Here is a 20,811-nt window from a genome sequence, read left to right on the forward strand (position 1 = left end):
AAGTGAGGAGAGTGAACGGGAAGATGTGGTGATTGATGGTGAAACAGACAAAGCACTCTGTGCTGTCGGACCCCTGAGACCAAGGAAAGCAAAAGCACAGCAATGACAAACTCAGCCAGTGGGGCAGCCCCCAGTTCAGGAAACATTCATGATGAGAGAATATATGCCTGCTGAGATTACTGATATAGCGTCTGGGAAAATTAATAAACATTTAATTTAAAATGGAGTGGGGAAGCCTGAAAGACGAGCTCTCGTACCTTACCCCTCAGTGTCAGTTCTGCAACAGAAAGAGATGGTACCTTTGCATCTCCAACAGGAAGAAGATTACTACTTAGCTACCCAACAGGAGGAAGGAAGGATTTCTCCTTGCCTGGCAACGGCCCAGCCAATGAGAGACTGTCACAACTCAGCCAAAGAAAAGCCACTACACTTCAAACTCCCAGTTTCCGCCAATGGATTCTTTGTTTATAACAGCCCTTCCCAACTCCCCCCCTTCTCGATAAAAGAACGTTTCTCTCCTATGTCTCCAGACTTGCCTGTGGTTCTCCACAGATTGCAAGTCCCAAATTGCAATTCTTTGCTGTTCCCAAATAAACCCATTTTGTTGGTAAAATAACTGGCTGTTTTATTGTTTTAGGTCAATATTACTTGGTATCTGAGAAGTGGGGTTCTGAGAAGACCCCCAGTGACCCTGAGGCTGGTGAGCAAACAGGTATTTGTACCCACAGAGCCCACTGAACTCCCTGCTTCCTTGCCAACCCTTGAGTTTGAGGGTAAATTTTCTCCTGGATTCAAGCTCTGCTCTTTTTGCATTTTGAAAGTCTCCAGGCTTTATTTGGGAATCTGCTTATTGTATTTATTTATTTTTGAAGCCTTCATCCTTTCTGTTAAAGACTCTGTCCTTTCTGGGAGTACTCATTTGGCACTTCGGCCTGACTTTTGAAACCAGGCTATTTCTCCTGGAACTGTGCTAGTCCTCAGTCTAATTCCTTTTGCAACCTGGCTGTTCCTATTGGAAGTGTGCTATTTACTCCCCAAGCGGGGGGTCAAGCTGGTTCTTTTTTTTTTTTTTTTTTTTGCAGTACGCGGGCCTCTCACCGCTGTGGCCTCTCCCGTTGCAGAGCACAGGCTCCGGACGCGCAGGCTCAGCGGCCACGGCTCACGGGCCCAGCCGCTCCGCGGCATGTGGGATCCTCCCGGACCGGGGCACGAACCCGTGTCCCCTGCATCGGCAGGCGGACTCTCAACCACTGCGCCACCAGGGAAGCCCCCAAGCTGGTTCTTTAAATGGGGTGAAAGTGAGGGCGGATCGGTGGGTTGGGCAGAGGCATACTTAAGTGGTCTGCGTACCACCTTGGCGGTGCTGTGTGCAGGAATCATGCACAGTACCCTGCTTTCACTGGCACCACAGGAATAGCAGTTGGTTTGTGGTCTTTCTGTATCTTATTGTTCATAACTGCCCCTACTGAGCATGCGTGTAGTTATTTTCAGTCCCTTATATTATAGTTTCTTTGTATTCTGTTGCTAGAGGAGACATTTGTCCAGGTGCAAGCCTTCCAGTAAAGGGTCCCAGGTCCCAGCCTGTCTCAAAACTTACCACCCTGGTTTTCCAGATCTATATCAGTTAGTCCACATGCTTGTTGGTGAGGGTCAAGACAAATATCGGATGAAACTAGACAAATGGGAACATCCTCTGAAAGAGATTTAGAAAAATAAACCCCTACCTTTTGGCAAGAAGCTAGAACATTTGCTGGAGACCTCCACGGATAAGTTACAGGAGCTTTTCCTACACCTATTGATTGGAACAAAATTTAGGCTTGCACACAAAAATCTGATGAACCTGTTCATGACTATTATAATCAACTTCAGATTGTTTTCAAAGAAAATTCTGGTCTTCCTTCAGATGCTGAATCCACTTGGGTAGCCTTTAACTCTGTGTTTATTAGTGTGCTGAACTGGGATCTTTCTCTTTTAGTTAAAAGGACCAGGGTCGAGGCGGAACTATGTCCACTCCAGATTTAGTTAATTTGGCAAATCAGCGCGCTCACACCCTAGGTGCGTCACCTAAAAGAAAGACCTGCAAAATTCTTAATTTTCAACTCTGAAAAATGAAGTTCTCTAAATGAAACCAAAACTTTCTAGCTTCTGCTATTATTGCAAAAAGCCAGGACGTTGGAAATGAGATTGTTACAAATTTAGGCTTTCAGACGTCTTCAGTTCTCTAACCAGCCTTTCTAATTCCCAATGCTGAGGCTCCGAGGAATTACATCGGCTCTTCCCAATACTCTGTCTTAATCTGCTCAGAGAAACAACTCTCCAGACTGGGAATGAACCTCTCTCTGTCCTTATGGACACTGGAGCCACACTCTGGGTGTCCAATCCCACTGCTTTAGAGCAGCCCCTGCCTTGGAGAACCGAAACAGTTCAAACATCGGGGATCTCTGATGAACCTCCAGAGGTTCCTGTCTCTGAGCCTATTCCCTTTTGTTTAGGTCCCTTGAGGGATACCCACCCTTTTCTCCTTAGTTCCTCTGCCCGTACTTATTAGGCTGAAACTTCTTAGAAATGTATCATGCCAGAATTTCTTTCTCCCAAAATGGGGAAATAATACTTGAATTTGACAGTAGCAATCAAAATAACCAATCCCGTGAATTAAATAACCCTTCAACATCTTTTATTTGCCCCATCTCTGATGATACTGGAGCTGATTCTGGAAACCCTGATCATTTGTCCCTATTGATGCAGCTACCACCCCCCTTATGGGCAAAATCTCCATCTGGTGTTGGCAAAATCCACAGTGCACCTCTCATTGCTATTCAAGTAGATCTCTCAAAACTTCTCCCCAGGGACTTCCCTGGTGGCACAGTGGTTAAGAATCCGCCTGCCAATGCAGCGGACACGGGTTCGATCCCTGGTCCGGGAAGATCCCACATGCCACGGAGCAACTAAGCCCATGCACCACAACTACTGAGCCTGCGCTCTAGAGCCCACAAGCTACAACTACTGAGCTCACGTGCCACAACTACCGAAGCCCTTGCGCCTAGACCCCGTGCTCTGCCACAAGAGAAGCCACCACAATGAGAAGCCTGCACACCGCGACGAAGAGTAGCCTTTGCTCGCCGCAACTAGAGAAAGCCCGCGGGCAGCAATGAAGACACAGCGCAGCCGAAAATAAATAAATAAATAAATTTATTAAAAAAAAAAAACCTCTCCCCAGAATTAATCAATACTCTATAAGTAAAGATGCGCTTCAAGTTATAAAGCTCATAACAGAAGATTACAAGGGTCAGCACCTCATTATTCCTTACACTAGTCCTTGTAACACTCTTATTTTACCTGTGAGAAAACTCAAGGGCTGAGGATGGAGGTTTGTCAAGGAGCTCCGAGCAATAGACAACATTGTTATCCCTTGTCACCCTGTTGTTTCTAACCTATCCACACTACTAACATTCGTTCCCACTGAAAGCAAAAGTTTCACCATAATTGATCTATGCAGTGCATTCTTCAATATTCCAGTTGATAAGGCTAGCCAATATCTTTTTGCCTTCACCTGGGAAGGACAACAATACACCTCAACAGTAGTGCCCCAGGGTTTCACAGAGAGTCCCTCTTAACTTTTCATAAATATTTATTTATTTATTTATTTATTTATTTATTTATTTATTTATTTGCCACACTGCACGGCATGTGAGATCATAGTTCCCAGAACAGGGATCGAACCCTTGCCCCCTGCAGTGGAAGCATGGAGTCCTAACCACTGGACCACGAGGGAAGTCCCTTAACTTTTCACAAAATCTTGAAAGCTGATTTGGATAATGCAAAATTTTCTTCAGACTCTACTTCGTTGCAATATATAGATGATTTGCTCCTATGCTTCTTTTCTCAATCCTCTTCATGGGAAGATAGCATCCACCTGGTAAAACTTTTGGTCTTGGGAATTCCCTGGTGATCCAGTGTTTAGGACTCGGCAGTGGCCCAGGTTCAATCTCTGGCCAGGGAAATAAGATCTTGCGGCCAAAAAAAAAAAAGAAAGAAAGAGAAAAAACAAACAAAACAAAACAACTTTTGGTCTTATAAATTCTCCAGAGAAAAATTGCATTTTGCTCAAATTTAAGGTTTGATGTTTACGGTACCTGATCTTGGAACGAGGACTACATTTGGATCCAAGTAGGCTTCACAGCATCCTGAACTTCCCCAAACCTAAAACTAAGCAGCAATTATGAGGTTTTCTTGGGCTAGCTGGCTACTGTTGAAATTGGATTGCAAATTTCTTTCTTATGGTCCAGCCCTTATGTGCTTTAAAAACATATAAACAGCAAACTTGACCCCGTTATTTGGGGAGGTCAGGATGGCATAGCTTTTCGAGCCTTAAAGAAAAACTTAATGAGACCCCCTGCCCTTGGACATCCTAATTATCAGCTTCCCTTTTTCCTTTTTGTATTTGAGAAGGAAGGGAATGCTCTTGGAGGACTCATCCAAAAACATGGGGACCGTCATTGACACATAGGGTATTATAGCAAGTATCTGGACCCTGTGTGCCACAAAATACCCACCACCTTTGCCTTAGAACCATTCCTCCTACTGGCCTTCTGGTTAAGGCCACCAAAGAAATAATTATGGAATCTCCCTTAACCATCTTTGCACCCCATGCAGTAGAACCTCTCCTGAATTCCCAGCACACTCAACACTTTTCAGTTGCTTACATCCTATGAAATCCTTTTGCTAATTGCTGTTCACGTAACTCACGTTGTTGTAACCTCAACCCTGCTATTTCTCTCCTCTCCTTCACTGACGCATCCCCTCATGACTATTTACCACTGACAGATCACCCTTTGACTCTCTGTAATAATTTATAGGAGACTCCTCTAACCAGTGTAGATAGTTCATGGTTTACTGATGGTTCCTAATTAAAGGATGACAATGGTAAACATCGTGCTGGGTATGTTATTACACCTCTTAAAATTGTTGAGGCAGCACCTTTATCTTTGGCTACTTCGACCTGACAAGCTGAATTATACACTCTCGCTCAAACTTGTACTTAGGCAAAAGCAAAACTGTAAACATTTACACCAATATCCAGTATGCCTTTGGGGTAGCCCATGACTTTGGGATATTATAGAAACAGCAAAGTTTCCTTACCTCTAATGGGGAAAATATTAAAAATGGCTCTTGGGCTTCCCTGGTGGCGCAGTGGTTGAGAGTCCGCCTGCCGATGCAGGGGACACGGGTTCGTGCCCCGGTCCGGGAAAATCCCACACACCGCGGAGCGGCTGGGCCCGTGAGCCATGGCCGCTGAGCCTGCGCGTCCGGAGTCTGTGCTCCGCAACGGGAGAGGCCACAGCAGCGAGAGGCCCGCGTGCTGAAAAAAAAAAAAAAAAAAAAAAATGTCTCTTATACCCCAAATCTATTAGATGTCATGCTCTTGCCAGCCGCTTTAACTACTATTAAGATCCCTGGGCATTCCAAGCTTGACTCCCTAGAGGCTAAAGGAAATCAACTCACTGATATTTTTGCCAAAAACTGCTCTCAAAGGAACCAATGGCCAGGAGCTTCCCTGGTGGCGCAGTGGTTGGGAGTCCGCCTGCCGATGCAGGGGACACGGGTTCGTGCCCCGGTCGGGGAAGATCCCACATGCTGCGGAGCGGCTGGGCCCATGAGCCATGGCCGCTGAGCCTGCGCGTCCGGAGCCTGTGCTCCGCAGCGGGAGAGGCCTCAACAGGGAGAGGCCCGCGTACCGCAAAAAAAAAAAAAAAGGAACCAATGGCCAAACTTCTGTCATGGTCCAAAGGGATGCTCCCTAAGATGATGATCTAGAAAAATTGACAAGAAATGCCCAACCATTGGCCCCAGAAAAGGAAAAGCAATGTTGAAAATCTAGTAACTGTTCATTTGATAAAAAGAGAGAGCTCTCATTTGGGTTAAATAACAAATCCTGACTGGACTTGTACATCATCTGGTGACCGGAAGGTAAAGATATCCCAGAATTGAGGCAGACGACATCTGGTGAGGAAGCTTTCCCAAGATATTCAGGCTCAAAGGTTTGGAATTCACAGAAGCTTCTCACTCTCTCTCTCTTTTTTTTTTTACATCTTTATTGGAGTATAATTGCTTTACAATGGTGTGTTAGTTTCTGCTTTATAACAAAGTAAATCAGTTATACATATACATATGTTCCCATATCTCTTCCCTCTTGCGTCTCCCTCCCTCCCACCCTCCCTATCCCACCCCTCTAGGTGGTCACAAAGCACCGAGCTGATCTCCCTGTGCTATGCGGCTGCTTCGGCTGCTTCCCACTAGCTCTCTATTTTACGTTTGGTAGTGTATATATGTCCATGCCTCTCTCTCGCTTAGAAGCCTCTCTCTTTCATCTGGACTATTAATTGACTCTGAATTCTTATCCAAATCCTTGGTCTCTGAATTTGCAAACTACAGGCTGTATTATTGATAAAACATTTAGTTCCAAATAGTTCTTTTGAGATAACAATATTGTTTTTTAAAAACAAGTCTTTGAAGTTTTGCTATTTTTGTGAAAAGTCCATCAATTATTGCTTCCTGTTTAATCCTGCACTGTCTTCCCAAACCACGTGTTTGATTTTCAGTTTTGAGTGTCCTCTTGCTGGTCTCACTACTCTAAGATACAGACTTTAGACGGGAAATGCCTGAGAGGTCTCCCTCCTACTACCCCTTGTTACTGGAATGTGACCTCAGTAGGTTTCCAATCTGTGCACTTCTCCCTCCAGCTTGGGCCATGACACCCAGGAAAGTTTTCCTCGCATCAAGGGACAAAAGGTCACTGAATCTGGAAAAAAAAAGAAGTCTGACTCTTGATCAACAATGTTTTCAGAGAAAGATTTTTGATCAAGAGGGGAAAATGTGAAAATTAACAAAAAAAAACCTCACTTAAAATGGAGTCAAGAGGCCAGAATGGGTTCGTGCTAACACTCCTTCCCAATTGCAGATTCAACAGGAAGAGATGGTATCTTTGCATTTCCGACAGGAGGAAGGTTACTACATTGCTACCCAGCAGGAGGAAGAAAGAATTTCTCCTCGCCCAGCAATTGTCCAGCCAATGAGACTGTCAAAACTCAGCCAAACTCTTAGAGGAAAACATAGGCAGAACACTCTATGACATAAATCACAGCAAGATCCTTTCTGACTCACCTCCTAGAGAAATGGAAATAAAAACAAAAATAAACAAATGGGACCTAATGAAACTTCAAAGCTTTTGCACAGCAAAGGAAACCATAAACAAGACGAAAAGACAACCCTCAGAATGGGAGAAAACATTTGCAAATGAAGCAACTGACAAAGGATTAATCTCCAAAATTTACAAGCAGCTCATGCAGCTCAATATCAAAAAAACAAACAACCCAATCCAAAAATGGACAGAAGACCTAAATAGACATTTCTCCAAAGAAGATATACAGACTGCCAACAAACACATGAAAGAATGCTCAACATCATTAATCATTAGAGAAATGCAAATCAAAACTACAATTAAATATCATCTCACACAGGTCAGAATGGCCATCATCAAAAAATCTAGAAACAATAAATGCTGGAGAGGGTGTGGAGAAAAGGGAACACTCTTGCACTGCTGGTGGGAATGTAAATTGAAACAGCCACTGTGGAGAACAGTATGGAGGTTCCTTAAAAAACTACAAGTAGAACTACCATATGACCCAGCAATCCCACTACTGGGCATATACCCTGAGAAAACCATAATTCAAAAAGAGTCATGTACCGAAATGTTCATTGCAGCTCTATTTACAACAGCCCGGAGATGGAAACAACCTAAGTGCCCATCATCGGTTGAATGGATAAAGAAGATGTGGCACATATATACAATGGAATATTACTCAGCCATAAAAAGAAACGAAATTGAGCTATTTGTAATGAGGTGGATAGACCTAGAGTCTGTCATACAGAGTGAAGTAAGTCAGAAAGAAAAAGACAAATACCGTATGCTAACATATATATATGGAATTTAAGGGAAAAAATGTCATGAAGAACCTAGGGGTAAGACGGGAATAAAGACACAGACCTACTGGAGAATGGACTTGAGGATATGGGGAGGGGGAAGGGTGAGCTGTGACAGGGCGAGAGAGAGTCATGGACATATATACACTAACAAACGTAAGGTAGATAGCTAGTGGGAAGCAGCCGCATGGCACAGGGATATTGGCTAGGTGCTTTGTGACAGCCTGGAGGGGTGGGATAGGGAGGGTGGGAGGGAGGGAGACGCAAGAGGGAAGACATATGGGAACATATGTATATGTATAACTGATTCACTTTGTTATAAAGCAGAAACTAACACACCATTGTAAAGCAATTATACCCCAATAAAGATGTTAAAAAAAAAAAAAACTCAGCCAATGAAAAGCCACTACACTTCAAACTCCCAGTTTCCTCTGACGGACTCTTTGTTTATAGCAGCCCTTCCCAACTCCCTCTTCTATAAAAGAATATTCTTCTCCTTTGTTTTCCAGACTTCCCCGTGGTTCACCATAGATTGCATGTCTCAAACTGCAATTCTTTGCTGTTGCCAAATAAACACATTTTATTGGTAAAATAATTGGCTGTTTTATTGTTTTAGGTCAACACAGCCAAGTTCCAGCAACAGGCTAAGGAAAGTATCCAGACGTGGTTAGTGCGGCTTTGGGATACCTGGGGTCGTGGCATTTTTCTGACTGGCCAGGAGGCAGAGAAAATGAGTAATATTACCACACACCCTGCCCTCTAGCAGCACCTGCATGTACTTGGGGGTTCAAATGACTCACTCCCTTATAGATTATTCCAGCCTCCAGGGCCCAGTGAGGGAGACGTCCCTGGGCATGTGGGACCCTGAAAATCTATAGAGGAGGTAGAACAAGTTCTTAGGGAGCTGGGAATAAGGGAGGCCATCTATGCTCTTGTCTTTGAGGGTCCTCATTGGGCCACATTCACTGCAGAGATGAAAGCCAAGATACTCCAGTCTGCCCCCAGCACCTGGTAGGGACTGGTATGGGATGTTGATATCCATGCTGAGATAAGTCATGGGAATGGGTATGGATCCCCGAGACAGAGGGGGAACTAGAGAAGACAAAAAGCTATCCCAGTTGGCTGTAAAGGGTTCAGTAAAAGTAACCCAGGAGCAAATGTGGTTTAACCTCATTGCTGCCAGGACCTCACCTGAAAAGGAAGACGAGCAACCCAATTAGTCAACCTGTGGAAAGCCTTAAGACTGGAATAGTTCAGACCTGCCCTGACTATCCCTGGTGCCCTGCTAGCTCTCACAGAAGCCTCAGGGATACAGTCCTGTTCGGGATGGGTGCCTCCCATGCCTCAGGTGTAGGATGCAGGGCAAAATCGCCTCCAGGGGAAGCCTATTGAGAGCAATTGGAGGCTCCAAGTTGAAGTGACTGTTCACTAGTCCCCTTGAAATAAATAAAAGGTGATGGCTCTGGTTGACACTGGAGCCAAAGGTACTCCACCACATAGCCACACTCAGAAGTTTTCAGGCCCCCTTTGTGCCACTGATGATTATGGAGGGCAATGTCTTTGGTTAGGAAGGTCCCTTTGACATTGTAAATTGGGTGTTCTCCCCACCGAGAATACGAGGTTTTTCTCTCTCCAATACCAGAGAACATTTTGGGTATTGACATCCTACAAGTTCAGTCTACAGACCTCTACCTGTGACTTCCACATTGAGGTTAGAGTAATCAAACCAATGCTGAGGGGAGATGCCAGCTGGGAACCAGTAAGTCTACCGGCCCCCTCAAATAGTGGTTACTGGGCTTCCCTGGTGGCACAGTGGTTGAGAGTCCACCTGCCGATGCAGGGGACACGGGTTCGTGTCCCGGTCCGGGAGGATCCCACATGCTGCGGAGAGGCTGGGCCCGTGAGCCATGGCCGCTGAGCCTGCGCGTCCGGAGCCTGCGCTCAGCAATGGGAGAGGCCACAACAGTGAGAGGCCCGTGTACCACAAAAAAAAAAAAAAAAAAAAAAAAATAGCGGTTACTGTCAAATGATGTAAATTGCCCGGGAGGCATAATGAAATAGGAGAAACTATCCCCAAACTGCACCAAGTGGGTATTGTACACCCTGCCCATAGTGCTTCCAACAGACAGGTATGGCTTGTTAAAAAACCAGATGGGTCGTGGTGGGTGACCCTGGGCTATCGAGAATCGAACACAGGGATATCCCCCATCCATGCGGTTGTGCCCCAAATTGCCACCATCTTAGATATCTTGGCCATAGTCCTAGGAATGTACCATGCTGTGCCGGACTTAGCAAATGCTTTTTTTCAATCTACCCCTGGCCACTGAGTCACAAGATCGATTTGCCTCCAAGTGGGAGGGGCAACAATGGACTTTTCAAGCACTTCCCCAAGGCTACCTGCACAGCCCCACCATATGTCATGGGATGGGAGCCCCAGACTTGTCCCTGTTCTCCTTCCCCACATCACTAAAATGAGCCCATTACATTGATAATATAATGTTGACAGGTAAACACTTGCATCTGCTGCAGGACACTCTGCAGATTTTGCTGGGACATCTGTGAGGGAGACGATGATGTGGATGAACCCACAGGAAACTCAAGTCCCAGGCACCACCGTAAAGCTTCTGGGAGTCATTTGGTTGGGTGAGAGGTACATTGTCCCAGAAGCTGTGATTGATAAGGGGCAAGCCCTAAGAATCTGAAAGAGGTCCAAGCTTTCATAGGGGTTTGGGGGTTTTGGAGGACTTTTATGCCTCACCTGATGCAACGCCTCCATCTTTTTAGAAAAATTTTATTGAAGTATAGTTGATTTACAATGTTGTGTCAATTTCTGCTGTACCCAAAGTGACTCAGTTATACATATATCTATATATCCTTTTTCATGTTCTTTTCCATTATGGTTTATTACTGGATATTGAATATAGTTCCCTGTGCTAGACAGTAGGACCTTGTTGTTACCCTTCCTATATATAGATAGGAAGTGGTGTCTCCATCCTTTATACCAGCTTTAAAGTAAAGAAAGGGCATGTGGGGATTAGAGCAACAAGCCGCCGTTGAGAAGGCAAAAAATACTAGTGAAGCAGTTGAAAGCTCTGGGCATCTCCCAAGCAGGGCTACCATTTGAGTTTGAGTTAGATAGGACCTCTCGCGAAAACCAGCATATCATGGTAATAACATCCCTTCTTATCAAGGGGTGTATTGACAATACGCTCCATTGACCCACCTCTGCCATGGCTCAGACTCCCACGTTGACTGAGTGACTGCGTTTTGCGCAGCAGAAGGGCACCCGGTCGGCCAGCCCACTCTCTCTAGAAATGCGAGCGCTCCCAGGTTTGTAGAGTATGTAGATCCTCCAAACACCCGCTGCTCCCACCGCCTCTATTCCTGTGTAACCCCTGCAACCTGTAGAGAGGAAGTCGGGGAGATTCCTGCTGATGCCTGCTTCACCTACGGGTCTAGTCGGGCAACCGGTGACAGAGATGGTAGTGGCTATTCAGCCCAACACTGACACCATCTGGATGTCAAACGAACTGCAGCAGCCAGTGGGCTGAATTCAGAGCGATTTGGCTCCTATTTCACTCAGGAGCCCAGGCTGTTTGCTAACCTTTACACTGATAGTTGGACTGTTCTGAAGAGATTAACCCTATGGCTTGGACAACGGGAAGCCAAGGGGTAGATGATCGTGAATAAGTCCTTCTGGGGTGAGGATATGTGGAGAGACATTTGGATTCGCTTCCAACAGCCTGAGGCAGCCCTCACTGTTTTCCATGTCCCTGGTTCTTAAGGTGCTGACGCCCCCTGGCAAATGGGGAGCTGATGCTCTAGCCCAGTATGAGCCCTAGTGGACCCCTCCGTAGATACAGCAGATTGGGCGCATAGGAACCGCAGCCACTGCTGTCCCTGACTGGGTTGGCATATTGCCAAGGATGCTGGACTGCCCTTGAAATAAAGTGACTTGGTTAACGCCATAACAGCATGTGTGTTCTAAACAACACCCCAGGCAACTGCCACAGGACTCTGGCGCCCTCCACTGGAGTTCCCAACCAGTGAGGGATTGGCAAATTGATTATATTGGCCCCCTCCCTCCAAGCGAGGGTTCTAAATGTCTTGGTTTACGTGGACACGGCATCTAGCCTAACCCAAGCTTTCTCCTGTGGCTGCCCAAGCCAGGTTGCCACCATTAGGGGATTAGAGAAGCAGAGTACAGATACCCTCTTCGAAAAGACAGTGACCGGCGGTTACATTTTAAAGGTCACGTTGTGCAAGATTAGGCAAAAACACATGATGTGGAACGGAAGTTCCATTTCCCCTAAAAGCCACAGGCAGCAGGGTTGGTAGGAAAGAAGGATGGGATTTTAAAGCAGCAGATTAAATGACTAACAGGTAAAAACACCTTGGCCGATTCGACTAAAGTACTATCCCAGGCTTTAAGACATTTTTTTTTTTTTTTCTGTACGCGGGCCTCTCACTGTTGCGGCCTCTCCCGCTGCGGAGCGCAGGCTCCGGACGCGCAAGCTCAGCGGCCATGGCTCACGGGCCCAGCCGCTCCGCGGCATGTGGGATCCTCGCGGACCGGGGCACGAACCCGTGTCCCCTGGGCACGAACCCGTGTCCCCTGCATCGGCAGGCGGACTCTCAACCACTGCGCCACCAGGGAAGCCCCGGCTTTAAGACATTTAAATGATTGACCAATAGGGCCTGTTGCCTCGTATGCCAGACTGGGGAGCCCTGCCAAGACACCCAACACTGTAAAGTTACGGAAGTGACGGGAGACAGCCACTGGCTCGACTCTCATCATGGTGGATCACCACGCTGTACGGCTGAGATCACCAAGCCCCATCACACCTGAGACAGACGTTGTCTACCGGACTTTGCAGTGGGGCGTCCCACAGGGATGGGTGAGTTAGTTCACATCCCCAGGTAAGGAGGAATCCTATTGTCCTGCTACAAGCTGCGCCCATGGAAATGCACTGTCCCTGGAATGGAACACGTACCACTGAGACGGACAACAAGGTGGTGGTCCTGGTCTGACATATCCCACCCCCAGTCCATCTCGCGCCTGACAGCGCTGCCTCTGCTGGCCAACATATATGCTATGTACAACCAGGTCAAGTTCCTAAAGCTGCAGCCATGTTAGCATCTAAGGATCAGGCCACAGGTGTAATTCTTCTAGAAGGGAAGACCTCCCAGTACCAGTTCCTACTAAATCATCTGTTTTTCGTTTGCTTGTTTGTTTGTTTTTTGCAGTACGCGGGCCTCTCACCATTGCGGCCTCTCCCGTTGCGGAGCACAGGCTCTGGACGCACAGGCTCAGCGGCCATGGCTCACGGACCCAGCTGCTCCGCGGCACATGGGATCCTCCCGGACCGGGGCACGAACCCGTGTCCCCTGCATCGGCAGGCGGACTCTCAACCACTGCGCCACCGGGGAAGCCCCTAATCTGTCTTTTTGACCTTAGACTTCTGCTGTTCCTATGGTGTTTGGTCACAGGATGGGGACATGATGGAAATACCTTCCTACATTGGGCCCACAGATACGCCCAGCAATCAATCCAGCTGTTGGGTATGTGGGCAGCTGCTCCTCTCTAGTTCATTGGGATCGTCATGGTGGGTACCAACACTCCAGTAACGAAATAAGAAGGCACTAAAGCAGTATGTGACATTACAGAAAAAAACAAATTAGGATGAATGCTCTTAATTCATCTGATATTACCAATATTGCCTGGGGCACAAACTGTCAGTAACACTGGACATGGGTATTCTTTTTCTGTCAATCAATCAACACAGGCAGCCCAGCCAACTGCTGACCAGAAAGGTCCTAAAAGCACCACCATCAGAAGCATGGGTGGCAACGCTCAGATTTGGAATGGATTCATGTGGCTTACCCCGGGTTAGGGATATTTGAGCACCTAGGCACCCCTATGTCGGGAACAGAAAAAATACTTTCAACAGAACCAACCCAGTTGTACCAGGAATATGGGGAGGATACCATTGGAACTGTGCAGGTATCCTGTCATATTAAAGAACAGCAACTGGTCTGGCACTGACTGGTCGCGTCACCCACATATGTATTGGGTAACCCTAAACAGGACCCAATGATGTGTGGGAAAACCCTTTGGCTGTGGCTTCCACCTGGATGGTTGGGCTACTACACCCTGGGTGTGGGGAGAATCCACCCTACAGTAACAAAAGTTGCCAACTTCCCTCCCCTCATCTGCTATCTCCCAGGCGGGCAAGTTCTGTTTTCCACTGGTGCGATCGTTTGGCCACTGTCTTTATTCCCTCTATTGGCCTGGAGGACGTTAGAGCACACATAGAAGCCCTTAGTCAATACACCCAGCAATCCTTAAATGAGAAGAGCTGTCCTCCAAAATAAGATGGCCTTGGACATCACTACTGCCTTGCAAGGAGGCACCTGGGCCGTTATCCAAGCAGAATGTTGTGTGTTCATACCCGATGAGTCTGCTAATGTAGCGTCTTTATTAGAGCACATGAGGACACAGTGAATGCCCTGAGTGACCCCCGGCCTCAGGGACTCAAGAAATCAGTGGTTCAGATCATGGTGATTTCGAACACATAGTGTTCGGTAGCTGTGAGCGGTAGCTGGCAGTGAGCCACAGCTTGAAGTGAGATCTTAGTTCCCTGACCAAGGCTTGACCCCTGGTCGTGGTGGTGAGAGTGCCAAGTCCTAACCACTAGACCACGAGGGACTGTGGCTAGAGTCTGGGCCCCAGTCTTTGTCTGCCTTTAAAAGAGAACATTCTGACAAGGAGACGGAAGGTAGAAAGGAAAGTAAAGCATCTATTAGAAAAGCAGAGTACAGATGGACGGGTGAACTCACAAGAGAGTCGAGCCTTTGGGAAGTTTCAATTCTTTATAAGGGGGCAGTCTTCTGGTCTTAGTTTCCCCTCTGGCCAATCATCTTGCTTTGGGCCCATGGCTGATTTGCCTCAGGACCCTCCGTAGGTGCACACAGCCCTCAGACAAGATGGATTCTAACACAAGGGCCTCTGGCGGGATGGGGGCGGGGAATTGACATGACTTATTATGGTCTGGTGTCCCCTGGCCGCCCCTCTTTAAAAAAAGTTATTTATTTATTATTTATTTATTTTGGCCGCACTGGGTCTTAGATGCGGCAGGGGGGATATTTGTTGAGGCACACGGGATCTTTAGTTGCGGCATGCGGACTTCTTCGTTGCAGCATGTGGACTTCTTAGTTGTGGCATGCAAACTCTTAGTTGTGGCATGCATGCGGGATCTAGTTCCCTGACCAGGGATTGAACCCAGGCCCCCTGCATTGGGAGTGTGCAGTTTTACCCACTGGACCACCAGGGAGGTCCCTGTCCCCTGCCTTTTGACGCCCCAAGGAGCCTTTTAACGCATGTGCAGTGTCTTTCTTGCCCCAAGGATGGGAAATATGTGACCTCTTGATCTACTTTTTTTAAAGATTTATTATTTTTTAATTTATTTCTGGCTGCGTTGGGTCTTAGTTGCGGCATGCAGGATCTTCGTTGAGGCATGTGGGATCTTTTGTTGCGGTGTGCGGGCTTATTTCTCGTGCACGTGGGCTCTGTAGTTTGCGGCACGTGGTCTCTCCAGTTGAGGTGCGCGAGCGCGGTAGTTGTGTTGTGTGGGTTTCATTGCCCTGCGATATGTGGGATCTTAGTTCCCTGACAAGGGATTGAACCCGCGTCCCCTGCATTGGAAGACAGATTCTTTACCACTGGACCACCAGGGAAGTGGCCAAGTTCTTTTTCTGTTTGGTGTTTTATTTATTTATTTATTTATATTTTTGGGGCTTGCATTGGGTCTTCGTTGCCACGCGCAGGCTTTTGTCTAGTTGTGGCGAGCGGGGGCTACTCTCTGTTGCGGTGCGCAGGCTTCTCATTGTGGTGGCTTGTTGCAGAGCACGGGCTCTAGGCGCGTGGGCTTCAGTAGTTGCGGCATGCGGGCTCAGTAGTTGTGGCTCAGGAGCTCTAGAACACAGGCTCGGTAGCTGTGGCACACGGGCTTAGTTGCTCCACAGGAGGTGGGATCTTCCCAGACCAGGGCTCGAACCCGCGTCCCCTGCATTGGTAGGCGGATTCTTAACCACTGCGCCACCAGGGAAGCCCCTTAGCAAAGAAAATCCAGGCTGCACACTGCCCTGGGGTCATAAGGCATTTTAGCTTCACTGTGCTGAACGTGAGAAAGAATCCTAAAAATCCACTGGCACAGTAGCTGCCATGGAATCTATAGAAATACAGGAACAGAAAGTCCAGGACGCTGAGGAGATCCCCTGTGGGGTGAGATGCATATGCCAGGAGCACCACAGTGAATAGATAGTTTAAGTACTGCTGGTCAGTGTCACTTAACGCATTGGGTTTCCGGGATTTCTGTAGTATCTTATAAGCCCCTATGCAGCATAAGTGAATTACAGCCCAGAAATAAGCATCTGGATCAAACTGGGAGTCACTGAAGAGCAGGCACCCTGCGGCAGCCAGCAGGAAGGGGGCACTACAGATCTTTGCAGGAGATGTTTTCTCTTTCTGAAAACACTTCCGGTGCCCACAGATGATAACTTCAGCTACATTATGCAAAATGAGAAACATAGGAATGGCCAGTCTGGACAGTGCCCTGGAACCAGCATAGGTGATACCCACAAACAGCACTGAAGCAGGAAGCCATGTGAAAACATCAGATCTTGAACCGCTGTTGATCTCTGCCCAGCCCAGTTTCCATGACACAGGAAGCAAAAGTCCACCAATTAAAGCCTGCCACCCTTGGAATAACGTAGGGTAGGTGAATTTCAAGACAGACAGGACATACTTGTTCGTGAGGTAAGAAGCCAGGTAGCAGGTACAAAACGTGAGGCCGACCAGGAACCGCCTCACGCACATCTGTCAATTTGCGCTGCTTCCCCGGGGAACCCGCGGGAGTCCCAGGACCTCCGCGCAAGCTGGACCACCCAGTGGCCAACCTCTTGATCTTTTACTTAAACAGGGTATAGCCTCTCTCTGTCCCTGCCCTAACTGTTATCTTAAAGTGCCCGCAGGAGACAAAGTCCAACTAGTTACCCTTATTTCCATCTCAAAGTACAAACGGGAGGCCAGCTGTAAATATCTAGCCTGGAGCCCACCTGCCTCTTGCCTCAGGAAATGTAAACAGAAGGCTAGTTGTAAATGTCCAGCCTGGAGCCCATCTATCTCCTGCCTCAATGCGGCTCTTGGTGGGAAAAATTGTGACTTGTTTTGGGCATCCTTATCTTAATCTGTGTTTCCTCTCCCAGGTACCTATGTTGCCTCTGTGCTATCTGCCTCCAGAGCCACATAGGCGCCTAACGAGCCACCTCCAATGCTAATGCAATCCCTGGCTGACTACTCAGTGCCTATCGTGGAAGAGGGGGCCATGTGAAATTGTAAGAGCTGGTCATGAGGGGCGGAGTGTTGGAGTGTAACCAAGAGTGGGGTCTGGCTGCTCACTGCTCAAAAGCCAATAAAGAGACAAGGTTGGTGGAAAGGAAAGTTTGCTTTATTTTGGAGGCCGGCAACCGGGGGGCGGGGAGGATGGACTCCTGTCCAAAGGCCAACTCCCTTTGAGGTCCCTGCATGCAGGGGCTACAGGCAGAAACTGCACAGTCAGCTCTCACAGTCCTCTTGAAATTGGTCATGCGGTGGTCTGACCAGCATCATCTTGATTGTTTTAAGTACAGTTAATCTTCAGCTCCAGGGTTTGCTCCCATTTCTTTGAGGCCAGTTCTTGGAATTGCGTAAATTGGAGCAGCTTAGGTCCTGGCTGCAGTCTGGTCATCATGTAGTTAACTTCTTCCACCTGGTGGGGGGGTTCGGTATCTACAAGACATCTCACAGGATATGGCTCAGAATATTATCTATAGCCCTTGAGAAGGAACTAAAAGTCCTTGACTATGCTTAGTGACTAAACTATTATTATTTAATCTTGCTAGACTGTTTTCCTTTGTTTCTACATTTTCTCATTTTTCTGATTAAATTTATTCTTCGACTAAAATTTTTCCACAAACAAAAGGCAGGCTGAGGACATGGGGAAGGATCGACTACAGGGTCCTGCTCCGTTTCAGGAGGAGGTCATTGAGAGGACGTGGCTACCAGTTGACCCTCGAGGTGGACCCAGGGAACCAGAGGCCCCTCACCCCCTCTCCATCCTTGGAATGTATGTTCCACCCACGGTTCTCACAAAGGGAGCCATTTTCAAGGATGCAGCCTTGAGAGAGTAAAGTGTTGTTGAGACAATCTGAACGGTATATGCGACTGAATCCTGTTAAGATCTTTATATAAACTTTTAAGATTCTGGTAAGCAGTGTTGCTGCAGGAGAGAAAGTGGGGTATGAGAGGATGGTCACATCCCAGGTCTTAGGTGAGTCCCTGGGACAGCCACCAAGTGTGGGTTCTTGGCTTTGCACAGGAAAGAATTCAAGAGCGAGCCATAGTAAAGTGAAAGAAGGTTTATTCAGGGAGATACACATGCCATAGACAGAGTGTGGGCCATCTCAGAAGGCAAGAGGCCCCAGGATATGGGGTTGTCAGTTTTTATAGGGGTGGGTAATTTCATAGGTTAATGAGTGCGAAGATTATTCCAACTATTTTGGGGAAGGGGAGGGGATTTCCAGGAATTGGGCCACCGCCAACTTTTTGGCCTTTTACGGTAGGCCTCAGAACTGTCAGGGCGCCTGTGGGTGTGACATTTAGCTTACTGATGTATTACAATTAGTGTATACTGAGGCTCAAGGTCTAGTGGAAGTCGACTCCTCCGCCATCTTGGACCTAGTTGGTTCTAACTGAGGTAGGAGATAGATGGGCCCCTGGGCTGGACAGCTGGTGTTTGTCAAGTGGAGTAAAATTGAAGCTTTGTTCTCGCCCAGACACTCCAAGGACAAAGCTGGTGGCAGAAGCTGAGCTCTGCTGAAGTAAAGAGATAAGATGACAACTCCTGAGGTTAAGGAAAACTTCCCTGTCTGCACATGCTCAGGAAGGCTCCTTGGGGGTCAAAAAGGGAGGGGGCACCACCCCATAAGTGTGGACATGCACCCACAGGCCTTTGTGGTGGGATCCATCTTAGCAAAAAGTTGTGCACGCATGTTGGGGAGTGACCTAGAACAGGTCAGATGTGGGAAAAGAAATGAGATAATTGGCCAAAGATAAACAAAGACCTGGAAGGACTGTCCTATATAAGGGATTTGTATCAGCTCTTTACTGCACTCTTCCTCATTAGAGAGGTGGCCCATACCCTTTCTCTCTAGGTGTGTATTTCTGCCTAGCTTTCTGTGTATTCTGTATTTCTGCCTGATTTAAATAAATAAACTTCTTCTCTGTGTGCCCTCCCATACACCACGGTGCTGTGTCTCTAATAATAAACTTTGTACCTGTTTTTACAATTTTTGCCTCCTTGAAACATTCCTGCTTTCAAACGGGGGAAACAGCCAGGGCCCCTTTGCTTCTAGTCTCTAGCCCCTGGTGGTATAGTGGCTAGGATTCCTGGTTTTCATCCAGGCTACCCAGGTCCTGGGCAAGGAACTGAGATCTCTCTTCAGGACCACTCACTGCCGTCTCTCCGAGATCATAACCAGTTTATGTCGTGTCCTCAATGGCTATGTCATTCTTTTAAAGGTTGTGCCCTGCCCCTTTCCTATCTCAGTGTGGAGATCTATTCATCTTGTGGCTGCCTGAGACAAGCCTCGTATATAAGTTCCCTCGTTTGTTAAACCTGCCACCTACAAATCCGGAGTGGTCTGCCTCTTTCTTTGGTTTCTCCTTGCCTTCTGTGTATGGGTGTCAGTTTCAAATTTCACCTGGGGAACTCCTGGGGTTGGGAACCAACATTCCTCCTAAGCAGTGGGAATAATGGGGTACTTCAAGAGGACCCCATAGTCTTGAGATTGTAAAGTGAAAGAAAGTCTTTCAGAAAGTTCTGAGGACTGTTCCACCGGTTAGAGGTCAAAGCACAGTTGTATAGTTTTTGAGTCAAGGTTTTGACAGTTTACGTAGTCCAGATCTGCACATACAAGGTGAGTAGTGGGTTATCATGACCCTTTACAGGATTGAGAAAGAAATGTTATTTCCTAAGGAGCTACCTTCCTGGCGCCGGAAGCTCTTTTCTTTCAAGCAGGCACGACTGTGTTAAGGATATCTAGTTAACGTATAATGCAGATGCACAATGCACGCTAAAGGGGAGCAGGTAGTGGCCCAAACGGCAGAGAGAATTTTATGTTAAAAGTTTTTTTGTCCTGCCTTAAAAACAATTTTATTTCATCACAAATATAAAAACCATTTTTTTTTTCTCACAGGTGGTACAAAAAACAGGCAGTGGGCTAACCCAGGATATTGTAAAAAACTGGAAAATATACAGGAGTAGATAATATTCTCTTCCCTAGTTTTCCATATTTCCCCCTGAGGCGTGTAAAAGCATGTAGCCATGCTAAATACTTTTATAACATTTTAAAAAAACTAATTGTATCTGTGAATAATTCCTCAAGTTACACCAAGATTTCATGGCTCAAGTTGGTCCGTATTTTTCGTTAAACTAATCGCAGCATAACACATGTAAGTGTCCTTTCGGATGACCTCCTGGAGCTAGAATTGCGAGTTTTTCATATTTCTCCCCCCAATTTCCGTGAAACACCGACCGTATCTCTGGAGTAGAGGCTGATACCGCAAGGAATTCTGGGGAATGTAGTTTTGGTTTGCAGCTAGCGAGACATTTCCGGCAGAAGTTACTGGGCGTGAGAAGAAAGCGAGACAGTTTTCCGCAAACGTCGCTCAAAGGCCCACCGTGGGGTTGGGGGGTTGGGGGGCGGGGAGGGTGGGCATGAAGGGTGTGG

The 20,811-nt window shown here is 47.1% G+C and overlaps 1 pseudogene; it reads right to left on the reverse strand.

Annotated features, from left to right (window-relative positions):
* Nucleotides 1-16,066: 16,066 nt before the first annotated feature.
* Nucleotides 16,067-16,858, reverse strand: LOC115865522 (UDP-N-acetylglucosamine transporter TMEM241 pseudogene; annotated as a pseudogene).
* Nucleotides 16,859-20,811: the final 3,953 nt, after the last annotated feature.

The sequence above is a fragment of the Globicephala melas genome, chromosome 3 (genome assembly GCF_963455315.2).
Source record: "Globicephala melas chromosome 3, mGloMel1.2, whole genome shotgun sequence".
Taxonomy (NCBI): domain Eukaryota; kingdom Metazoa; phylum Chordata; class Mammalia; order Artiodactyla; family Delphinidae; genus Globicephala; species Globicephala melas.